This window comes from Drosophila subobscura, chromosome A, assembly GCF_008121235.1.
Source record: "Drosophila subobscura isolate 14011-0131.10 chromosome A, UCBerk_Dsub_1.0, whole genome shotgun sequence".
Classification (NCBI taxonomy): domain Eukaryota; kingdom Metazoa; phylum Arthropoda; class Insecta; order Diptera; family Drosophilidae; genus Drosophila; species Drosophila subobscura.
The window spans coordinates 18,636,507-18,660,344 of record NC_048530.1 but is presented as its reverse complement, the minus strand read 5'-3'; the positions used below and the strand labels follow the sequence as shown (position 1 = coordinate 18,660,344).

Here is a 23,838-nt window from a genome sequence, read left to right as displayed (position 1 = left end):
GTATACAAATTTGGGCACTTGAACGTTTTTCATGCATGAAAAGTGAAGGAATTGACCGAAAGAGCGGCACAAAGACTGATAAACAGAGAGAGAGAGAGAGAGCAACATAAAAAAAGATGAAAAGAATGGGGGGAATGCTCATAAATAACAACAATAACAGTTATCAACGATCTGTTGACACTCTCCTGCGCGCTCTCCTCCTCCCCAGCACGTCCTCCGCTCAGCCGAAAATTCTGTGGAAAATTCTGGGAATGGGTGGGAAAAATCAACACAAAAGCTGCCCCACAGCCACATTTTCTATAATGCCAAATTACAGCCAATGCAATGGATGGCGGGTTGGTGGGGAGCGGAGTTTGGAGGGACATTGTGTGTGCTTTGACCAGCTAAAGCGGTGTCCCCTGATGTCCTGGCTCGCCCCACTGCAGCCCCAGCAGCCCCCTGTGGAATGCCTGCCCGCTGCCCGCAATGCAGTTTTCCTCTGAATTATTTTTGGGGTTTTTTTTTGGCTTAAACCCATATATGATGGGCTTTTGCTTGGCTTTTCTAAAAATCTATTGGAAGGCCCGCGCCCAGGGTGCTCCCAGCGCGTGTCAATAGCCGCCGAATGCGTCCCGCACAGTTTGAGATTATGCCCAAGGGAAGTGCATTTCAAACCCAGCCCTAACGGTAAGCGAAAGGGGAACTGAAGTGAGCAGCCTTAGAGTGCAGGCTAAAATCTGCAAAATAATGGAGCACTCCACAGGCATGTCCAAGGACTTCTTAAGTCTGAAGATTCTTAAAATGTAGCTAAAGTTTGACTTCTGCTTGTAACTATCTGAAATTGTGATACTATCCCTTCCAAATATATCTTTATAGTAGATTAAATCAGGTTGAAAAAGAAGTCTAACAGACACCTAAGAATCCTTAATTTTGTGGCCGAAATAACTTTCGATATTTAAGTGCATTGCAAACTGCAGCATGAACTTTTTTGTTCCAAATGAACTTCCAACTGCAGCTCGAATTTCGATATCCGAAAGCAGCTCAAACTTCTGACAAAACTGTGGAAGTGCATGCCAAACTGCAGAAAGAAGAGATGGAAAAAAGCAGAAAAAAGAGCAGAGGATCAGTCGCAAATCTTTGGCTTACAGTTTTTTTCGAGCTTCGAGCTTTGACTGTGCCGCGAGGGGTGTGTGCCCCTTTTTGTTCCCCCCAAACTGTGCGTGCCCAATTGCAGTTAATTGCCTCGAACAAATACATACAAGCGCAGGTGCATCCACACAGGTATATGTATGTATGTACATATATGCTGCTGTTTTTTTCTTTCGCTTTGCTTTATTTTTATTTCTGCTTGCCACGCATTTCAATTAGCATTGAAATCCACTTGCCACACAAAAGAAACTTCAAAAGAAGCACAAGAGCAATAAATGCAGTCAGAAATTGTAAAAATCCCAAGCATGCAACCATCCACCCAAACGATTCTCATCAACCTTACCAAAAAATGATTTTTCTTTTCTATAAATTTATAAATATTACAACAACAACAACAGCACATAAAATCATAGTTTCCCCGGTGCCTTTTTTTGTGGTGTTTATTTTTTTTGTTTCGTTTTTAATGAAGCACGTATGAATGCCATTGGCTCTCCGAAGTACAGTCTAAATTGACTAATTGAAATCACAAACTGCACGCTCCCTGCATGCCGCCCCTCCACTACATTTCATTCTTGGTTCCAGAAGAATTTTATTGCCACAAACTTCCAATTTTTGTGTTCAATCTTCAATTAATATGCGAAAGAAGTAGAAACCAAACAAAAACAAAAAAGGAAAAGAAAACTAATGGAAAGAGAATCCGAAAGAAGAGAGAAAATTCTAGTACAAGGGTTTGAGTCAGATACCCTGTAATCAAGGGAGGAATGTGCGGAATGTATAATTATTAATTTAGAAAATATTTCTTAAAATATTTCCAATTTATTATTGAACCAAAGAGAGACTGTGGCCATTCGCTTAGGGGAAATTTGTGGAGCTGCTAATGAAACAGAGATACCCTCTGGAAAGTGTATACTTAATGACTGAATGATGATGATGAACCATGCAAAGGGGGAGAATGCCGATGGACAGAGAGACGGTCTTGGAGGGGGGGGGCTGGTTGTTGTGGTGCCTTGCAGACAGTGCATGTCAAACCGAGGCGCGAGAGCCGAGCCCGACGAATGATTGAGTGTGGATTTTCCACATGCAACAGCGCGGCAGAAGCAAGAGCCACGATCAAGGCCAGGCCAAATGGGTGAGGCCTAGAAGCGGGGAGGGAGGAACGGGGTGAACGTGAGGTGCACATAGGTGATGGTGGGGGGAGGGGGGAAAGAATGAGGGCTGGAGTGGTGGGGCGGCTTATTGCTTACCTTTTGCCTCTTGCTTTTTGCTGTTGGCCATTGATGGCGGGTGGTGGAGGGGCGGGGAACACAAGCATTTGCATAAGCGGCAGAAAACAGCAGCAAGAGCCAAAGCAACAACTCACACAGAAAGCACCTCTTCGGCGACTTGCATACAAAACAAAAGCAGCAAAAAAAGAACCCAAAACCAGTCAAAAGCGCACATCAATGGATACCCTGTAAGCCGGATTTTGTGCGTCATGTACACGACATGCCAGTTGTTTCGCTTGTGCAACTCGAGTAAAAGCTTCTGCCCCAAGGCATACATCTTTAATAACGCTGAAATTGTATAAATTGTTAACCGAAAGAGGCTGCTAGGACAGTGGAGATATTTGGGTGTGACGAATATGCCCTTTGAGTGTGACACACGAGCAGTGGGGAGCGGCTGGCAAGCGGTAGCGGTAGGACCCATCCAGGTGCAAATTGAAGGCACAAACAGAATGAGCGAAAGAGCCGCCTGTCTGCCCGCTGCCCGCTGCCTGCCTGCCTGACTGCCTGCTGGCCTGTGGGATAGTTTGCTCGTTCTTTGTGGGGCCTTTGACTGCTGCGAGGCGCCGACGACGACGTTGCCCGACGAATGCTATCATTAGACATTTCCGGTCTTTGACTGCACTCACACACAGATAGCCACACTCCCTCCCACACACGCACACACACGCACACACATGTGCTGCACACATGCTCTCACGTTTCAAGGGAAGCAGCAGCAGCAACACCAGCAACACCAGCAGCAGGTAGCTGCCACCAAAAGTATGCCTTCTCCGCCAGAAAGCGAGAGAGAGAGAGAGAGAGACAGCGACAGCGAGCAGCAGCCCACAAAATGGGAAATAATCTTTGGATTGCAGTTTCAAGAGGTTTTCTTTTTCGGGAACACACAACAACAGCAACAAATACAAAAGGAAGAAGGAACAACAAAAATAATAACAGTGGGAGAAAAAGTGCAAGGAAAATGCAGAGCATCTGTGGGAGATTTTGTTTCGCAATTAATTGTTGTTTGCAAAGTCTTTAAAAATGCGAAAGAAAACTTTTCAAATGTATTTGCTTTGGCAAGAGAAAATAGCGTTTGAATGGCAGGGGGAGATCTTCGTGTTTCTATCTGTCTAGACTCCAGAGTGTATCACATTCGATAATTGATTGCCATTAATGGCAAATTATCGCATTAATAAGCCCCACTTCTGCTCTTCCTCTCTTTGCCTGTCTTCCTATCTATTCCCAGCCCATCGGCGAAGAGAACCTTTTTCAAACCCTTTTGTTTTGGGTCGAAAGCATTTCATTAGCTATGCGCTCACACGCTCTTATCATTTGTTAGCCTACCTAGTACATACACAACTGTCTTGCACCTTATGAAAATTCCCACACCCCGCATTCAGGAAGTAGGCGGGGGTGTCAGAGCGGTTACTGTACCTATCGCTAATTTTATTATGCACACACATTCCTCCGGGCAGTCCTCCTCTTCGCATTTTACACGCTTTATCATCTTTTGCTGCGACTCGAATCTGGTCACGCCTGCCACCCACCTCCATCCCCTCCACTTTTGACTGGAGTATTTGTTCATTTTTGCCACTACCAACCCACCCCCCCTGCTGCTACCCCGGGGCAGCGCCTTGTTGACGCTTTAAAATATTAAATAGGAACAAAAAAAAGGAGGAAAAAGATAGAGGGGAGGAGAACAGCAGAAAAAACAGGAAACATTACAATTGGGTGCAAAAAACGACCATGAAAGGATAAAAGAAGAAACTGTAGAGTGGGGGCGTGGCTGGAGGATGTAAAGGTGTACTTCTGGATGACTCTATCCGGGCAATGGTCACCCGGTAATCGTATCTTTGAGCGATTCATTTTTGAATATGATTTTGATCACTTTCTATGGTCGTCTTTGGCTGTTGACAAGCTGCCTCCTCCTCCTGTTCTCTTGTGACACCTTCTCCCTGTCGCCGTGGGCGGCTACATCATCTTGCCTCCCTTTTGCGCTCCTTTTTGCCACTTTTCCACTTAATTGCGGCCACTTGATGGCGGCGGTGGTGGTGGTGTGGCGCGCGGGGGTGTGGGGGTGTGGGGCAGGTGTGTGTCTTGCACCTTTCTTTCGCTTACGTTTTATTGCTTTTGTGTTTTATGGCGCCTTGGCGTATGCCATAATTTATTTGAATTTTCATACCTCCTTCGCTTATCCTTGACATCCATCCTCCGCTTTTTGCACCGCCACCATCCATTATCCCCCCCCACCCCGGCACCGCCTTATCCGATGTATATTCCAATTAAGCTGCGACTATAATTTCTCATAATTTGCCAATTTACGCGTGCAAATTTCCCTTAAGATAAACTAACCTAAAACCCCATGGAAATGTTGAGCTAAATAAAGAACGAAAGTTGTGGTCCAAATATATTCATTCCATTGCTCTGTGGCACGTAATCTAAGCGAATGCAATCGAAAATAAATATCTGTTGTTCAAACTTTTAATTAGCGCCACTCGCGGAGTTTCATGTTATCTTTGCTAAATATTTGCTCTGTGGATGGTGATAATGATGCACTCGATCACAGCCTACTCCCATAGATACTTTTTTTTGGACATTCCTTCAGCTCTAAGCCGAATACTGGCGTTCCTTCGACACCTCCATTTTACTTTCGCTTTCCCTGCCACTTCACACAACTTGCATTAATTGCAAAGATAATCTCCGCTCAACTCTGACCAAATCCGCTCTGGCCAACACTCGCTCAGATAATACTAATAGTAGCAGACATAATGAGTCCGTGCGACGGAGCTGAATGGGAGTGGAGGAGACCAAAAGTGGAGCACATGCATAATTTGTGATAATGGTTGCTACCGCAAGCGGCAGACCCCAAGCCCACAATCAACTGCAACAAAAACGAATCAGCAGCGAGCGAGAGAGAGGGAGACAAAAAACTCGAAAATCTTATCGCACACAAAATTGTTGACAAAGAACAGCACAACAAAAAAAAGAATGAAAATGAAAATAAAAATAAAAGTGTTACCTGCTGTTACCTGGCTTTTGTTTGCATTGAATGTGCAACCCCACCAGACACCCACCCAGCCAGCCAGCCAGCCAGCCACCACCCATTGCCCATCAGGGCACCACTCTAATGAGCCTCATGTGTGCTGGCTTTAATGTTTCAACATTGTATTTTATTTATTTTTATTTTTGATATCGCTGGATACCCTCACAGCCAGAGGGGTACGCTGATTAGAACAATTCCTTTGGAGTAATGAAGTGACAAAAGGAAGAAATACCTTTTCAACACACACAAAAATCACAGCACAAGTAAAAAAAGCTATAAAAAAAGATCTAAAAAATATCCATAAAAACTACAAAGTTTGAAAAATCAAATAAAAACCCAAAATAATAGCTGAAAATCGTATAATCATGTAGAAAAAACAAGAATACAACGAATATGTATCCTTTCGCTTATGGGAAACTATTCAAAAGCAACGCAAGAGTATTACCCATTTATATGTATTAATATATAGATATTTTTTGTTCGTTATCGTTTATCAACTGGGGTTTTTGGCTGGTGGCCGCCTGCCATGTTCTCCATGTGCTCTGGTACTCGGCATCGATGATGGATGTTGGCCCGGCGATTAGCTAATAGCCCAACACACAACACACAGAACAGCAATAGCAATAGCAAAAAAAGCAAAACCGAAAGCATAAGCTAATACACAACGGCAAGGTGTTTGCCATGAAACCAAAATGAGAAATGGATGGGGAAATGCTAAATGAGAGCTGGGAGTGGAGAGAGAGAGGGGGCGACAATGCGGTCGAATCGAATCGAATGGGAATCGAATTGAAACGAGTTCCGAGTTCCGAGTTCCAAGCTCCGTACCATTGCAATGGTACCGTACCGGGGGTTTTTGTCAACCAAAAGAATGGTGCTTAACTCATAAAGACCGGTACCCTATGGCCCGGCCCCGCCCCGCCCCGCCCCGCACACAATAAACCACCTCTTTGATGTGCCCCAACTGACTCTACCGCTCTCTTCCCGCATTTCTAACCAGATGCATGCCAATGGCATGATTCATGAATATTGATCTCCCTCTCTGAATCGAGTCTTGTGTTTGTGACTCAGTTCTGCTGTGGTTTGCCTTCGGTGCTGCCTCCTGCCTCGCATATTTCTCTCTTTTCTGGCTGTTGCCATCCAGCCGCTTTTTGGCCAAGTGCATTATGATGGCAAGCGAATGAGTGGTGGTAGGGGCCGAGGAGGGGGCTGTGCGGACACATAAACAAGAAACGGAAATGGCCAAAAGCAGCGGCAGCAGCAACAGCAGCAGCAGCGGCAGCTGAAGTTGAATGTATTCGAAAACTTTTCAAAATGAAATTAGCATCATCATCGTTTTCGTGCTGCGGCGGCCATTGGCGACACCTGGCGGGTGGACAAAGACATTTGCATGAGGCATGTTAATGGGTGAGGGGGGAACGCGTACGGGGAATCTCTTGATGAATCAACCTGGGAGTTTTGTTGATGAATGAATGACCCACTCAATGCCTGATCTATGATCAGCATAATGAAACCTCTCAGCGTCTCTTGTGACACTTCTTCGATCGAGCTTTTACTCCAATTGAAACGGAAATTCCAGTTTCTTTTTGGGAAATTCTGACATCAAAATACTCGCAACACACAAATTCTGATTGCAGCAAACTTGCTTCCACTTTTGTTCGGGGCCTTTTTTCTGGTGGCGCCTCGCTCCCTAGCTCTCCGATGGGAGCACCCCCCCCAACAGTCGCTTTCCCTAATTGGGCTAAGTGGCATAGATTCTTTCAGCCCCTATTTAACCCTCCCCCTCGTGCCGGCACGGTCCCCCCCTGCTAGTCCCTGGCTTTTGTCTGTTCATTGTTCAACTAAATATTTGAGTTATTTGCAGTTTGCGTGCGGGCAAGGCATTTGGCATTCCCATGGAATGTTTTCTAGTCTCCGCCGGAGTCGGAGACGGATTCGGATTCGGTTCCGGAATACGGTCTCTGCCCCCGTGCCATGTCTCATGCAATTGTTGAGATTTTTTCTCTCTCTCAGCTGGCTGACTGTTAGGGGGGAGGCGCTTAAGGGTTGACCGATTGAAAGCTTTGAAAAAGCCAGCAAGAACGCCGAAGGCCGAAGTCGGCGATACCCTTGCGGATCGCTTATGAATGAAATGGAAGAATGAACTCACAAATAAAATAATTAAATTATTTCAATTATTGTAAATAATTTGAACTAAATTTGAGAGAATTGTCTAATATGAAAATGTGTAAATATTTCAGATCGTTGCAAATCTCGTTCTTCTCCGTCTCTGTTCGTTGCAGTCGTGTGTCCATTCGCTTATGCGAACATTTCTACAGCACATTTCGGGTTCCCCTCCGCAACGTCTCATCATAAAGCCCACGCAATGGAAGTGCACACAAAAAAAATGAAGACATTTTTTGTATCAAAGCGGAACAAAACTTTCGTTTTGATGTAATTTTTTTGTGGTCTTCTTTTTGTTTTGTTTTGATTGTTGTTGTTGTTGCTGCTGCAAAGAAGAGGAGCAATGGGTTGAATTGGGGGTGGGCAAGCCATACTTATATAATTATGTGGTAATTATGTTGTTCAGCTCTTTGTCCCAATTGTTGTCCCAATGCATGTCTCTCTGTCTGTCTCTCTGTCGCCTTGTCTGTCTGTTGGTTTGTTTGTTCACCGTTATAATAACAGTCGCCGCAAATTGTATGACAATTGACAAACGAGAGAGTAAGAGAGAGAGAGAGAGAGAGGGGGAGGGCGAGGGCGATGGCTGTGGCAGGAGACAGACATGCCAATCTCTTTTAAATCGAAGTTTAAGTGGTCTCCACCAGTGCCACCACCACCCCCCGTGAAAACCGCCCAAACAAAGAGGCATCTGCTGCCTCGTTCGGTTACAGTTTTGCTACCCCGCATACCAGTGCAACGAAAAGGGTATATTCTTTTGGTGCAAAGGTTGGCAGTGTCAGTCAAAGAAGGATCTACAGATGAAAGGATCACTTAAAATGTTCAATCAATGGGATTTATTTTATATTTCTTAAATACTTATATTATTCCACTTACAGGATATCCCCAGTGCCGTGTATTAATAGCTCTCTCTCTCTCTCTCTCTCGTTCTATCTGGGGAGCATCTTCCTAATTAATTTGACATAAATTTCAGGCAAAATAAAGTGCAAGAAAAGGACAAAACATGTGCATTGTGTCTGAGAGATGCCACACACAGAAAATTCCATGCCACATACCATACCCATACACACACACACTCGCACACACACTGCCAACCAGTTGCACAGTCAGTGGCAAAAGTTTGCGCTCGGCAAATTTGTTTGCTTAAGCTCTTTGTCTGCTCGGGTGCGTATGTGCGTGTGCGTGTGTGCGGGTGTCTGTACTGTGCTGTGCATTCGAGTGGCTCTGCCTTCTGTTTGTTTGGGCCGCCCTGAAAGGACGATTGGGCAATGTAAACTTTTAATTGCATTCACTTTGGCTACCCACACATACACACACACACACAAACGCATAAGTACCTATAGACCTAATTGGGTATACCATTGATCGAAGCGACGCGCCCGGCGTGGGACTTCATTGCTCTGCTTTTCAATAAAGTAAAAGCTCTCCACTCTCATCAGTTGATGGATTAAAAGTTATTCCACAAAATACAAAAAGAAACCAATCAGTGTCTTGCATAAACGAATGTAAATGTATTTTATTTCTATTTGAAATTTCTTAATAATAAGTTGGATTCTTTTTTGGGGCAATTTTGATCTCAAATATTGCCAAAGAATGTGTTGGGTGGTCTCCACAGATCCCCAATATCTGAGGCCCATCAATTTGTTTTAGTTTATACTTTCTGAAAGCAAATAAAAAAGAAATTGTTTCTTTCTTCCTTTGTTCTTCGTTGTTGTATGCAGTTTTTGCATCTACTGTGCTACTGATGCAATTTATCGCTAATTCTTGAACTTGTTCTTTGTGTTTTCTTGTCTTTAATTTGTTCTACTGGTTTTGTTTCCTATCGTTGCATCCTCTGGTCTCTCTCTGTGGGAATCTGTGCCTTGGTTTGTGGGTGAATTGTGGGTAGCTGCTGCTGCTGCTGCTGCTCCAGCTGCGATAGCCTTTCGATTAGATGGATCTGAATGGGTTAACGGAGCCAAAGATGTATTTTTTTGTTCTCTTTCTCTTTGCCCCCCTCTTTGCCCACTGTTTTTGTTTATTTTCCACTTTTCGACTTGATGTTTTTCTGCTTAAATGTTGCAAGCTATAAGGGGGTGACGATGCCTTAGATACCCTTGCAAATTCATGCTGCCGATGATATTATCTTTGGAACAACTTGACGTCTGCAGATAGTTACTCCTTATTGTATTTGTTTACTTATTATGAATGCAAATGTCTGCTGAAAATCATAATGCCTCGTGCCACAAGGGTGCGAGATTCAATGATTTCAACGATTGAGTGGGTGAGTGGTTGGGTGGATGAGTGGATGGGATTGTTGGGTCATCATCATTGGGAAAGCCTCCAGCTCCAGCACCTACTACCATATTCCCACCTACTTTTCTGCATATTTTTTTTTTACATTTGTTAATTTTAATGCCGTAATTTTTGTTTACTTCTGTTGGGCTCTTTCTTTCCCTCTCGATTCCGCACCGCCCCGCCCCGCCACACCTCCCTGTCTGTCTACCTCTTTTATATTCATTTAACGTAATGGGGGAGTCGAGAAAAACCGATGCTGAATTTTACATTTGCTTTTGTTTCTCTTGTTGGCTCTTTTTCGCGCTTTCCTTTTGCCTTTCGATTGTTAATTTCAGTCGCAGCAGAGCGTGACGAAGTGGCAGTGAGAACGGGGAGTGATGGGAGATATTATTATTCGATTGATCCCGAAATCTATATAGATATTTTGCTCATTAAATTCCACTGGAGCTCCCCTTAACAAAGACACTGAGAAAATGGAGTTAATGTATTGGACAGGTCAGGTAGCAATGTGCTGAGAGATGAAGCCCTGAGAAATCTAAAGGAAAGTTACAAACGGAAGCTCGGCAATGCCTTTCTCTCATTTCGAAATGAAAACTAATGAAAATCTATTTACAAGCAGTCCTCCAAAACTTTTCGTTACTTAGACTGGAGCTTTTGTGCCCTGAGCACTTTGCCAGCTATAAATGTACACACATAAATAGCTGCAAAATGTCCTTCAAATCTGAATTTAGCCTTGGAAAGACTTGCCTTAAAGGCTCGCAAATATTTCCAACCCAAATTCCAAAGTCAAAGTTGTACTTTTGTTTTGGGAACTCATTCAGAAAATGTTGCAGAAAGTGAGAAAACAAATTGAATGAGACGAGAGAGTGGGTTCTTACACCTTGAGTTGTTTCCTCACTCTCTCTCTCTCTCTCTCTCTCTGTTTCTCTCTTGCCACTCTGTTGTGTGTAATTATTTTATTTGCTTTCGTTTTCACTCGCTTTCTGCCTTGCAATTTCTTCATTTTATATTATTTTTTGTTGTATTTATATTTGTTTTCCTTTTTTTTTTTTAATTTTTTGTTGCGTTGTTAATGACTTTTGGTTTATTTACGAGTATTTACGAAAATTGTATCACATTTAATTATAATTTTTAATAATTTTTCATTCCTTTCAACTTTTTGGGCTCTGCCACACACTTTCTCACACTCTTCGTTTGCGTTTGTTTGGTACCCCGTGGAGGGAGGGGTATGATTGGTATACAATTGGATTGGTAACAATATTACAGTTTGACATGCCTTAAAATCATAGAAATAGCTCCTGAAATACTTACAACTTATGAGTTTCATTTGGCTTGCCGAGGGTTCTTCGAGGGTATTTATGGCGTCGGTCTCCAATGCTCCTCCCTATGTTGGTCTTTCTTTCTTGTTTCTTTTTGGAGTATGTTTTACTTGGTTTGCTCTGCTTTCCAGTTGCTTTTTGTGGCATTACGCAAATATTTACACCGCATGATGGTTCGCCTTTTGCAGCAGTTACCACACGACCCAAACACCCACTCAAACACTCAAACCCCCCGCTGCGAAAAGTGAATTTTTCAATAATTAACAAATATAATCCATTTAAATTCTTGCTCATGCGATTACATCGTTTTGCTTGAGATCTGGACAAATAAAGGGAAAACTTTAACACTTTACCACTCATATGCGACATTATTTTGAAGGCTTTCCCTTAATCATTGGAAATTCTCTGCTGTCAGCCAGCTTGCGGGTTAGAGCATTTAAGATTCAGTTTAGAGCATGTGCAATCTTCATTCCGGATATGTTGTTTCCTTCCAGCGTCTAAGCTCCTCTTCAAATTTCCGTGTGAAAAGCGGTTTTTGTGTGGGAGCGGCACAGCGTTACACCACAGCGTTACACACATACACATACACATATGTACATACATATGCATATGCAAGCCTATCTCTTCAGCGTTTATGTTGATTTTTATATTCAGTCTCTTTTTCTTATTTTTTAATGGTATTTTCGCTTCATTAAATTTGGTTTTCTTTGAAACAAATGCAACAAAGTAAGCAGCAACATCAACAAAAAAGAGTAGCAAAGAGCAGCAGACGATTGGTGCGCAGAGTTGGGCAGAGAGGAGAAGAGAACGGGCAGAGCTTGAGCAGAGCTGCTCTCTGCTGTCAACGTTGGTTGCCAGCTTCACCGTTTGCTTGAAACTTAAGCACTGGCGGAACGGGACAATTATTTATGCTCAAGAAGTAATCAGCTGATTGAAGACAGCTCTCGTTTATATCAGTTGTCATTAAATGTTTGACATTTATGTACTTATTATTTAATAATATGTTGCTTAAATAAATATTTATTCATGGTGTTATAGAAGCTTACATTATTTTTGACATTTTCTTAATTCTTTTGCCTGCTGACAGAGGTCTGCACTTTGCTGGCGATGCTGCTGTCCCACTGCTGTTCCTCTGCTGCTCCTCTCCCGTTTCTCTGCTGTTTCTCTGTCGCTTTTCTGCTCCTCCTCTGCTCCTCCTCTGCTGACGATGCTGCCGCTATTGCTCCTCTGCTTTTTGTTCTGCATTTCCATTTGTCTACGCTTTGGCTTTGGCTTTGACTTTGGCTGCAGCTGCATTCAGATTCTGATTCTGATTCTGCTTGTGTGTCTCTGCCTTATCTTCTGCTGCAGTTGCGCTTCTGCTGCTGCTTGTGCTGCCTTTTCGTCTCTGTCTGTGGGTCTTCCTTCGTGTGCCTTTTCATCTTTGGGCTGTCCTCTGCTGCACTTCTGCTCTACTTCTGAGTTTGGCCTCTGCCCTGTCGCTTAATTGAGCTTCAATTAAAAATGTCTCGCCTCATTAAATACAAAATACGTTAAATAAAAGCAAAAATAAAGGCAGAACAGCATTGAAACCGATCGACATGTGTCTACCCTTTAGAATAAAAAGAGTGTAGCACTGAGTCTGGCCACAGTCATGCCTCGTTATGACTTTGTAATGTATGTTGCAAGTTTTTGTCAGTCTGTTGGCGATCTTCATCCCCTTCTATGGCTCTGTTTATCGACAATTATCTACTTACTCAGAGCCTCACCTCCCCTCCCCTGTGTAAGTTTTCTCTTAATGGGTGGGAGCCGCATCAAAAGCGAGTTGTTTACTTTGTCATGACTCATTTGCATATAAAAGCTTCGCTCTCTGTATATCTCTGAGAGCGGGAGAGCTGGAGTGGGTCTCGGTGCATGAATGCAGTTATTTATCAAGCGTCCAAGGGGGTGGGGCACACTGAATCATCCGCAGAAGCGAACAACAGATAGAATGGAGAGAGAAAGAGAGTAAAAGAGGTCTATTGGTCAGCCGAAGGTCAGATGAAATATTGGGAATAAAATCTATGCAAGAGACCTACAAAATTTCCATAAGTGAATACAATTTTACAATGTTTTCCTCGATAGATGGAGAGGGAAATATTTTCAATTGCTTTTCATTTGTCTTTATTTACTTTCTATCGTTTTCAATTGATGCTCTGCAAGTATCTTTAATTAGTTTTGATATCTCTTTTGGAATGCATTAAATGAAAGAGTGGAAAATATATGTTGGAATAAATGTAATTGCGATTATTTTACATTTGACTTTCCCTCTCAGTGTTGGGCTCTCTCAAGTGTTAATCACTGAACGCAATTGAACGCAACAGTCGGCGGATCGCTCTGCTGTGACCTCCAACCTTTGGCCCACTTGGGCTGTAATTAGATTGCACACAGTTGTCCCCACCACTCTCTTTGCCCCACACTCCTCCGTCTGTGTCGCGCTCTCTCTCCCTTCCCATGGCCAAATTAAAATAATTCCAGAGAACATAAATGCCAAGTCCTCGCATATAAATCAAATCTTTTACACTCCTCCAACCGCCGCCCTTTTTGGGCTTGTAATTAAAAGATGCACAGCATCCAGAGGCAAAAGCAGAAGCAGCAGGCAGTCGACAGTCGGCGGGTGGGTGGCTGCAGCAGGCAGGGGGGCAGAGAGAGAGATTTTCTTTTTTGGGTGGTAGGTGGTAGGGTGGGGCTGGGTCTGTTCCACACATGTTTGACACAGAAACTCACAGAAAGCTCGTAAAATGCCAGAGCGAGAGAGAGAGAGAGAGAGAGCTAAACAAAAAATACAAAAAAATAGGGAAAGGGAAAGATGTTTCATTTTATGAGTTGAGTTTTTGTAGCAAAGTGTAATGAAGATGAACCATGCAGTGTGGTGTAGTGTACTGTACTGCTTAATGTTTCTATATTTTGTGGGATAATGATTAAGAGTAGAACAAAATCGTATCATAAGTAGAAGACAGAGAAGGTGCATTACTCAGCTACGCTGTGAGAGAGTGCGCGGGGCACTGATCGCAATCAGATTCCACACGTGTAACTATTCTCTCTTCTCAGCACCCTTTTCTCTGGGTGTAGTCTTTGGGCTTTCCAAAGCTGCAAAAAGAGCTATTTGGACAGCCGTGAGATTCGGAAAATGAATTTCCCCAAATCCAAGGAAATGTCAAAAATAAAGTAAATAAAACCACAGCTTAGTGATGCATTTAGGATGGATTGGATGGGTGGTAGATGATGGCAGGGTCAACCAAATGCCGCTGCTGATGTGCCACTATCTCTCGTTATTTCATTTCGCGCGGGTCCCACCCGAAAACCGCTCCTAAAGCGCATCCTAACCTCACAAAAATGCGGGAGGGATTCCTCGTGTGCCCACGGGCACTGTGTCTCTCTCTCTCTCTCTCTTCCTCTGAGTGGAGTGCATGGGTATGCCGTCTCTCTCTCCCTTTGTGCTTGTGTGTGTGTGTGTGCAATGTGGCGGACTTCCTGGTTGGGGGCGCAGGTTTCTCTTTTACTGCTCTTCCTCCGCCCTCTCCTTATGTTTCCTTCCTTTACGCTGTTGTTCTCCTCCCTCTGTTTGTTAATGAAAAAAATGAAGCAGCGACATGAAGACCATCGAAATGGATATACTCTATGCAAAAAAAAAGAAAGGGAAGAGAAAATACTTGAGGAAATTGATGGAACAAGTGGTGATTGCTCCTAAATCCAGACCCTGGATTATCCCAAATTACAGATACTCAAAGAGGATTATTAAAAAACATTCATGAACCCTTTCAACCATTGAATGGAGTTAAATTTACATCAAAGCAGTGGAAAACTGAATGCCCGCTCAAATGCTGCTTAATCTGTCCTTAAATATCTTTTATAGGGTACACATAGTTTCATATGGAAGCGATTGACGCTTAGACACGGAAGCGTCAACAGCGCCGTCTCTGCCGTCTCATCGCCTTCTCAGATTGTTGTTTGTTTGCTCAGGACGCGCCGTCCCGTCCCGTCACGTCCCCCCACGTCCCCCCACGTTCCAGACACATTCTAGTCCCTGGGCCTTGGATCTCTGTCGCCGCTGGTTTGCTTGCTGCTCTCTTGCCGCATTCACGTGGCAAGTTGCAACTATTTTGCAACAATTTTTGCAGCACTCGTTTGTCAAATTATTTGTTGTTCCATTCCTCAGCGTTCTTGCGCTTTTTTTTCTCCTTCTTTCTTCTGTGCCACTTTACGGATTGAACCAAGGGCGGGAGGAGGAGTTTTCCATTGCGACAGATATGTACATGGAGATGTTGTGCTAGAGCTAGAGCGTGTTTTTTCTAGTCAAACTGTATGCCGTCTACCGTCTGCTGTCCATTACCATTTCTATCTACGATTTAGTTTGTGTTTTTGTAGTAATTAAAATGCCAAATGTCCATAAATAGAATATCTAGAAATGGGAATGAAGATGAACCCAGAAACAGAAACAGAAGCAGCAACAGAGACAGAGGCAGAGACAGAAGTAGAAGTGGAAGAAGAAATGGAAGCCCGAGATCCAGACTGGGAATTGAGTGAACAAAAAACACAGACAGCCACACAAGATCTTGTCTTTAATTGATCATAATTCTCTGGAACTGCACTACTCGCCCCATTCCACTCCCTACTCCCCTGGCGCACAGCTGAAGATCCCTCAGAAACAAAACCCGAAATGAAGCGTACGAAATACTACGGAATACTCTCTCTCATACTATTCGTATGCTTAAAAAGAAAAACGCACAAACATTTTGTCTGTTCGTTGGGTTTTGATTCGATGGAATCCAAACAGGAAGTTTGTATTTAAAATAAAAACTAGACGCAGCTCACGAACGCATGGAGGGGTACCCAGGGGACATGAACATGGACACGGGCATGGCTTTACAGGGCCAGAGAGTTTTTACAGACAATTAGCATAAAGAGCGACCGACCTTTGGCTACTGTGTTCTTAACAGGTACAGAAATTTAATGTCTCTAGTAACATCTGATAAGGCTTCATGTTTATGTATCTTTATGTGAGATCTAAAACCGATTCGTGGTATTTGCACTAAACTTTATCGAATGATTGAAGAATAATTTGTGTAAAATTCTTTAGACAAAACTTATAAATAGTTCAAAAAAGAGTCCGAAAAAACATATTAATCAAGGAATTTGAAAAGTCTTCCCGGTATTTGCCTGAAAAATATTGAAGGTAATAGATCAAAGACATTTTTGTCACAAAGATCAACCTGCCTGGATGGATGACAATTCTTTCTAGGCTTTCAGCGTTTACTTTATTAGATGGGAGCACAAACGTTCCCCCCATTTGTCTCTCTTGGGCTTCTGTTTGTTTCTCCCTCCTTCTTCCACCAGTTTTGTGTTTGTTTCTCCCTCTTTCTTCCACTAGTTTTGTGTTTGATTCTTCCTCTGGCTCTGGCCAGCTTTATGTTTGTTTCTCGCTCTTTCTCTTACCATTTGTGTGTTTGTTTCTCCCTCTTTCTCTTAGTATTTCCAGTTCGTATTTGCCTCTCCCCTCTCTCCAACACTCCTACCAGTTTTGTGTGTTTGTTTTGCGCTCGTTTTGTTCGTCTTTAACTTTGTCTTCGGCTCTTGGGTTCTTGAGTTTCTTGGGGCTCTGTGTTTGCTTGGGTATTGTCGTTTTAACGCATTTAAAAGTCATTAGTCGCAGGCCTCCATCGGCATTTGCCTCTCCATATTTGTGGCCCCCCCTCGTCTGCTCCTCCTGCTCTCTGTCTCTCTCTCTTTTTATTCTGTTTTTCCTTCTGTTTGAATATACCCTGCCAAAGGAGGGTGTCTCTGATTTGTATGACTGCTTCGAATGGCATTTATCTGCCACGAAAAGTGCGTGTCTTATAGGGTATCCTTCCATCCTTATGTGTGCCGCACTTGCCTGCTGGCTTGATCAGTTGTGGCCAAGTTGCGGCTCTGCTGGCTCTCTTTATCTATCATGCACTGTCATTAATTGTTGTTTGGTTTGGTCCTTGGCTTATGGTTTGCCCAATCCCCCATCCTTATACCCCCTTCGGCCCTGCGCTGCCACTGCCGCTGCTTCTGCTCTGTGGCCCAGCATAATTATGTCCATTAGCGTGCCGTGCCAGAGGGCACACAGAGGGCCCAGAGTCTGACTCTGAGTCTGATCCGAAGCCAGTGGCAGAGCCCAAGGATGGTCAAGCAAAGCCATTTGGCTCAATTGTCTTAGCACGTTTCCTGGGCCCAGTGCTGGGACTTCCAATGAATTTGTGCAACTCACGCACACTAAATACGTTCACAGATACAGCTGCAAACGGCAGTGCGGCATAAGATATTCCCTCTGTTGGAAGATTTATGCCGCCTCTGCCCTTGTGCGCCTGTTTTAAGAATAAATTCCCTCATATTTGTTTCTTGCTGCTGCTTTGCATAGGCTCCAGCTATTTATATGCCTCAATCGGGAAAGGGGAAACTTTAGGCAAGGGTTCGGCCATAGATTTTCCCTTGCACTTTCCCTTCAACTTTAAACCAGAAAAGAAATCTTTACATTAAGATTATTTTCAGTGAATTCCACAATTTGAGTGACGCTCTGTTCGACGAGCGGGAGTGCGCTTTCAAGTTCAATATTTTGCGAGGAACAAATTCCCCATTTGGCCTTGCACGAATGAAGTTGTTGCTGGGCTTCATTTTGCATACTTTTCAAGATTCCGCGCCAGCAAACCCACCCCACACCACACCACACCACCCCACCCATCGTTTGCCGGTGGCGCCCCTCGCGAATGTTTCGGCAAAATGCAATATCTTCCACACATTTTGAGAGGGTCGCCGCCGCCGCCGCCGCCGCCGCCTCGCTCTCCGGCTCTCTCGATGTCTTCAATTTTTATTTGATTTTATTTATTCCTTTATTTATTTACTCTCGCTCCACTCTCTCCTCGCTGCTTGAATCCATGGCACTCACTGTTTTGTTGTTTGTTTGTTTGCCTCCACTTTGGCTTTTGGCACACGGCACACTGCCGTAGTCTTGCGGAAGGAGCAACAATTTGAAGTCAAATTCCCCGAAAATGGACCCCAAAGCAGGTGTCGACTCTTTGATATCCTTTGCTCTGGCATCTCCATTCTTTCGTTCCATGTAAATATCCTTAACAACTGCTGAATATTCCCACCTAAATTATTAATCTGCGGTGCTGCATTTGTCCGTTTCTGTTTCCATTCTTTACTCCATTGATGCCACTCCCCTTGATGGAGATAGTCCTTAGCTCGGCTCCATTTATTTCACTTAACTATGCTGATAAATCGTCATCATATCTTCGTTGATCATTGCCTGCTTCAGTTGTAATTGTTCCTATTACTCTCGCATAATTTTGGAGCTCATCCCATCATTCCGTCTCGTTTCAGACGTCTCTATATTTGTTCCCCTATTCTGCCGAGGCGCCACACTCGTGTCGTGTCATGTCTGAGCGTTACCCTTGTCAACAATGAAATCGAGTCCCAGTCCCCAGTCCCCAGTCCCCTTTCCCCATTCCCTTCTTCCTTCCCATGCCCAGCCAGCCCCAGTCGCCCACTCGCCTGCATTCCCTTGGCCACCCCTGCATGCCTTCCCCTAGTTCCCATTCCGCATTCCCGTTTCCGAATATGTCTCGTATTTCATTCCGTATTCAGATGGTCAATTTCTTTTAGCCAAACCGGAATGTTTTGACAGCTTCTTCTGCCATGTCCGAACAGCATTCCCGCCCCCTAGACTCTCTGCCCCTGGATGGCTGATTTTCTGGCTCTTGTTTGTTTTTGTTGCTTGCAGTCGGGCGTTTAATTGGGCATATAACGTCGCGACGAGTTCATCGTCATCGGCAGCAAGAAAACATTGTTATTGCCTATGCCACACAGCCATGGTGCGGAGCAGCCGAAAATAAATGCTCGACATTTGCCTAAATCATCTCTGACTGTGACTCCGACCAGCTGCCCCTCACACGTCTTGGGGCACACACAAACGCACACACAAAATGTCGAGTAGTAGTCGCCACTTAAACTCACTTCCACTTCCACTCCTGCCTGCTGGCTGCACCTAAAGTGCGGGGGCACAAAGCACTCCAGTGCTCAGTGCTGCTGGCAGCCAGCCCAGCCCAGCCCAGCTCTCCTCCGATAGCAATCTGCAATAACAATCTCGTATGCTTATTGCCCTAATCCCCATGGCCAAACAATAGCATAACAATACCAGAATCCAACTTAAGCTCAATTCTAATTAATTTCTCCATCTCCATCTCCCTCCCCCCATTGTCTCATTTCAGGTAAGTTTCCTTCAGCATCATTAGCAAGTCCAACTACAGAGCCCACCCACCGCCCCGGATGATGGGAAGCTCTTAGCGTGCGGTTTGTATGGAGTGAAATGAATGTTTTAATGTAATTTAAACTTCTCATCGATTGAAATTCAAGACAACCTGATGATCCGCTGCGAAGTCTTCGTTTAAAACTCAATTAAACCCACTTGATTGCTTACTTACTTACCCGCCCCCACACCTCTGCCACTTATTCGGGTTTATTTTCTGCGTGTGTGTGTGTGTGTGTGTGTGTGCATTTTTCTTTGGTTTCCAGAAGTTTGCACTTTTCCTTTTATGAATGTTTAAACAATTTAACATTTGTACACTTCTCGCAAAAAAATACTGCCACATTTTGGTGTTTGTATTTCCATTTCCATATTCTCTTTCATAACTCCTCCATATAAAACATGTTTGCGGGCAGTTTTGTGGAGGCGGGGCAATGGTTGGATTGTGGGTTGGGTGTTGGTCTGCTCGCATCATGATGAAAAAATCGCGCAGTGGCTCATTTTTTTGTTGTTTGTTGCGTCCCGCTGCTGACACTGTTATCCAGTTCAGCAGCCACAAAGTCAAATTCCTTCATTACGCTTCTGTTTTACAGTTGTTTACTGCATTGTTCGTGTTGCTGTTCGCTGTTCGCTCTTTGCTGCCTTTTCGTATTTTTATGACATTCGGATGGGGGGAAAAAAACGAATCCTTATCCATGGACAGCATGCATAATTGCTCATCCACAGTGGAAGAGGGGAAATTGGTGATATGTGATCATGCCAAAAGGTTGCACAACTCTTTTTGAATTTGGTGGCAATCCAAGCATAAATTCAAATGGGAAGTGGGAGGGCAAATGGGAGGAATGGCTACAAATTAGGGTAGCTAAGGCCTGTCCACCTCCTTAGGGTTAAAATTTGCACTAGAACTACGGAAACAAAGCGAAAAAACTCGAACTAGAATTTATTTTATTGCAAACTATTGAATTTACACAGTGCATGCAAATAGTTGTCCCTTAAATAGTGCCCTGAAAAAGACTCTTTAAATGGCAGTTAACTGAAATTTTATTTGCCGAAGTTCGTCAATGCAACATCTCGCAATCAATCAATTGGAAAAGTGTTGCAGCCACACCACACTGACAGAAAAGTGGCACAAGCACAAAAATAGTGCAAATAAAAATTAGGAAATTTATTTTAATTAATTAAAAAAGAAAGAGAATTTTTGGGTATCTTAAAGTCAGCAGAGTGGAGCGAGAGGCAGCAGGTACGCTTCCTATTTCTCTTCATTCTGTTTACATTTAAGTGCACTTAACCCCATCCATCCATCCATCCATCCATGCCCCTCATTCCCCAATCCCCTGCCCCATCCATTCATGCAGAGATGCTCTGGAAAAGTGAAGTATTTTTCTCTTTTTTGCTGCCGCCTGTCTGCTGGCATTCGGGCGAGATCTGTCCACATTTATTTCTAGCGCATTATTTAAAGTACAAAAATGCATGCAATATAAATTGTATTTAAAATGTTATGGCCTGACATTTTATTGGCACCTTTGCTCGCTCTCCTCCCCCCCTTTTCGCTCTATCACTTTTATGGCTGCTCCTTTCGTCTGGTCATAATTCATTGGGAAATTCGATTTTCTTCCACACACAGGCACAGACACAGACACAGACTGAAGCAGAAACACACGACAATTATTCCATTATAACAAACCATAATTTATTTATTTTTTGACTATTTTTAATTAAGTAATTGATAGATTCTGAAGAGACTCACGCAGGCAGCGAACGAGCGAGACAGAGAGAGAGAGAGAGAGGAAGTCTGAAGAGCCGAAAATCGATGAAATTTAATTAAATATATTTTCCGTTTTCTTGGGCATAAAGTTTTATGAATTCAGGGGGAGCAAAAACCCTTTCGAGATGTTGGCCCTGCTCTTTAACTCGGCTTTTGGGTGGCATGCTCTCGCTCTCGCTCTCGCTCTCTCTTGCGCTTCTTTGTCTCTCTCTCTCTTTGTCGCTCGTGCAACGGTACGTCAAAATGTCAGCCGCGGGACCTAAAATAATCTTTTAATCTGTCTCGCTTTCATTTCCAATTCAAGGACTGCCTAGCAGAGGACTCCTCTCTAGGTCCCTGCACACTCCCTCACCCGCTTGCTCCTTCAACCTGTGCTCTTTGTCAGCCGTTTAATAATCAAACACAATTCACACGCACACAGTGACGGAAAACGTGAAGAAGTAGCGGCAGAGGGGGAGAGAAAGAGAGTCAAATAAAGGGAAGTCGAAGCTTGTTTTGGCCTTTTTGTGTGTTGCCTATTTGGGAGCGTGTTCGGCGACTCCACTCGAAGCAAACAAATAGGGATAGAGGGATAGAGAGAGGAGTGGGAGTTGGAGAGGGTGGTAGGGGGTTCTAGAGGAGAGGCAGCCAAAGGACACCAGAGGGTGGCCGCCACAACACACACAGCCAGAGACAATGCGGCTCAGGCTCTAGTCACGTTCGTGATTCGTGTAATCTACAAAATGAATCGGTTTACATGGAATAATTATTAACAGATTATATCACTGTCTCTGTCGCACTCTCCACTCTCTCCACTCTCTCCCCACGCGCTTTTGTGCTGCTATTTGCTTTTGTTTGTATGTAATTGCCATAAAAGTTGATTAACTCCACGCGTTGATAAGTGAAATCTGGTCACTTGTTTAATTGTCTGGCAGGGTGCGGGCTGTGGGGTGTCACCTACTTCTAATGGGCCACCCACTGGCCTCCCCACTGGCTGCTGAATCACTCTGGCCACTGGTGGGCAGTGATCGCTGCTTGCGCTCTCATTTTCACATCAAAATGTCTCAGCACTAATTACGTTTTACCAGCCATGGCCCCCTCCCCTCTCATGTTCGCGAAACTAAACCAATTTTCAAAGTCAATGTCGCGACATGCCACCCTCGGCCCCCTATTGAGCCACCCTCCCTCCTACCGTAACCCTTTTTCCAACCTAAGCCAAGAATTTTCCCCTCGACCTGGGTGGAAACTTCCTGCCCCAATGTGTGTCTGCGTGTCTGTGTGTGCGTGAGAAGTTTTCATTATATATTCATGGAAGGCAACACAAACATTCACACACTCAACACCCACATGGAAACACCAGCACTAACACACACATTCGCACACACATTCGCACACACATTCGCACACAATTTGCTATTAGACGCTCGTTGAAAAGTTTTCGACTTTTTGGTTCGCACAATTCAATCAACAACAAGAAATGAATTCTAGCATTGCGGAAAGTCGAAGCTTTGGCTACCCTACAATATCAGTGGCTCATGTTGCTGGGTTGAGAAGTTTCCCAATGGTTTTTGGCTTTCTTCCCACCTTTGAGTCGCTGCAGGGAATTTCCCATTGGCATCACACGAGCAGATATGAAAGCCTGTTCCAGTTCCAACTGGTAATTCGCTGTATAAATTTCCCATAAGCAAAAGGCTGCGTTCCAAAAGTCTGGCCACAACGAAACTGCACCTAATTGTGGTAGGGTATATTAATGAATGCAATGGCAACAGAAAGAGGCACTTTCTGGCAAAAAGTAGGGCCCCTCGGCACACTGGTGGAGGAGTAGGAGGAGTAGCAGGCAGGATGGAGGTATTTATAGAAGCTGTATAACTATTCAGACTTGAATTTGTTCCCAACGAGAACCAGAGAGGAAAAGAGACTGGGAGAGGGAGAGTAAGTGGATGGAATCGAGCTATAACAAAAACGTGTTGATTTGCTGAAATGATTTTCATTTTGATTTTCATTGCTTGAACAAAAGTTTCTCCTCGAATGTGGCAAAGTCAATTGTTTTAGCTTCTTCTTGATTATGTTGTTTTTGGGCACAGATTTACTCCCGCCCGCCTCTCCCTCTCTCCTCTCTCCGTTAAACTTCCGTTTAACTGCATCCATGGGAATACCAGCCATACACATCTACATATCCCCCATGCATTGCATTCCAATGGAACGTTTTTCTTGTGAGAGGAATCCATTGGCATTCATAAATGGACATGTGTATGAATCAATGAGCGAATCGTTTTTTTGGTTGAATAATCAATGCAAAATATGAGAATTTCATTCAGTTGCCTTGATTGAAATTTGAGTTTTTTGTTTTCTTATTGCCTGTAGCCGATGCACAATTGATTTTCGCACTAAAATCAATTAAAATCCGTTTAGGACGTGCTTCTTACCCATGCAGTTCGGACTCGTGCCTCATTCCTTTACTTTTTGCGACTCATTAAAAACTAGGAAATTATTTTTACCCAAGGGGTATAAGTATGTCCATCCAGAGATGTAAGAGTGAGGCAGGAGGATGGTATGCTGAAAGTATATTTCGCACATAAAGAGAGTAAGGGATCCTCCCCAAAAAGGTTGAATCGAAAGGTTCCACTGGGTTTCAATTC

At 43.8% G+C, this 23,838-nt stretch overlaps 1 protein-coding gene and 1 long non-coding RNA gene across 9 annotated transcripts in view; both read left to right on the top strand.

The window, feature by feature from the left end:
- Nucleotides 1-23,838, top strand: part of LOC117903366 (protein sidekick) — an 82,738-nt gene that overhangs the window by 5,869 nt on the left and 53,031 nt on the right. The gene's annotated exons all lie outside the window — the stretch shown is intronic.
- On the top strand, nucleotides 6,515-23,744 carry LOC117903373. Its single transcript, XR_004649496.1, has 3 exons — nucleotides 6,515-6,596; nucleotides 10,191-10,196; nucleotides 23,734-23,744. It is a non-coding gene; the product is annotated as an uncharacterized LOC117903373 (long non-coding RNA).